The 1,316-nt window shown below is 36.4% G+C and overlaps 1 protein-coding gene across 2 annotated transcripts in view; it reads right to left on the bottom strand.

Annotated features, from left to right (window-relative positions):
* tmtc3 (transmembrane O-mannosyltransferase targeting cadherins 3) overlaps window positions 1-1,316 on the bottom strand; it is a 31,862-nt gene that overhangs the window by 18,917 nt on the left and 11,629 nt on the right. The window lies entirely within an intron of this gene.

The following is a 1,316-nucleotide window of genomic DNA, read 5'->3' as shown; positions in this document are numbered from 1 at the left end:
ATGTGTAATGACAATAAAGTTGAATCTAATCGGCCAATTTTAGCTCATCACAGATGTAATGGTACATGCATACCTTTTGACCAGTAAGCAACAAGAAATGGCAGTACAGAAATGCTATAGATATTTTACGTTTTTGTTAATTTAGTAACAATATTGACATACCGTTGTTTGTAACAGAGCACTGACAAGTTTATTCCAGGAAATTAAATGAAAGAGAGATGGGGAACAATCCTATAGTTTGGGAAATTGTTGGGTCTTTGTAAATTATAGAGTGTGGTCTAGACCTGCTCCATCTGTTAAGTGTCCTGAGATAGCTCCTGTTATGATTTGACACTATAAATGAAATGGAAATTGAATTCAATATGCAACAATGGTCCCCTGACACGGCTCATGATCGCCCACCCATTCCTTTAGACACCCGGATGCCCATTCATTATCTGATTATAAACTTTTATGGCTGACTAAACATCTGAGAACAACTGACCAAGTCAAATAAGGGTTCTCATAACATTCTGGCCAAAGGACTACAGTTGAAAATTAGCTGGCTGGCTAACACTCGCACCTTTATAGAAATGTTACTGAATGTGTGCTGTCCTTTTGAATAAATAAATGAAATGTATGAAACTCTCACATATCACATTAGGAAATCCAGTATTGATTGGGCTCTAGTTAAAACTAAACAAGTTACTGCCACAACTTACTGTTGTGGTTACTGTTGGTTCGTTACAAATGTAAACCGAAGAATGAAACATAACTAGAACAATTCAATGTGAATCCAATAACAAGTTTAAAGGCCTTTATTATAGATGGTTTTTGAGTGTTTAAGAAATTAAAATGGTTGCGACAGAGAGATTTTCCTCAGGGTGCAATTATAGAAAAACAACTATACAGGTGCATTTAATATCAAACCCCACCCTTTAACTATGTGACCATGAGTCAATGAAGAACCAGCAACAAATTACTAACCACAAACAAAACACAGCAAACGCAGGTGGCACCTGCATTAGAAAATTAATCAATGAACACAGTAACAATGTAAAGTTATTGCAGTAGACGTCAAGAAACAATGTTATTAAATGATATTTAATGATAAGATATTTAACTTAATGATAGATATTCCATTTTAATTAACCTTGCTGCAAAGTAAACTGTGGCCTCGAGCTTCTAATCACTGACAGTATTTCTCCAAGCCAGATCTTTGATCCTATCCCAACCATTTCTGTTGACACCAACATCCTTGTTCTCACGCCCTCCCCTCCCCCATCCGCACGCACACACAAACATTTGACTGTGGACTATTTTTTACACACACACAC

Source organism: Etheostoma spectabile, chromosome 8, assembly GCF_008692095.1.
Source record: "Etheostoma spectabile isolate EspeVRDwgs_2016 chromosome 8, UIUC_Espe_1.0, whole genome shotgun sequence".
Classification (NCBI taxonomy): Eukaryota; Metazoa; Chordata; class Actinopteri; order Perciformes; family Percidae; genus Etheostoma; species Etheostoma spectabile.
The sequence above is the reverse complement of the archived record's forward strand: the minus strand, read 5'-3'. Positions and strand labels throughout refer to the sequence as shown.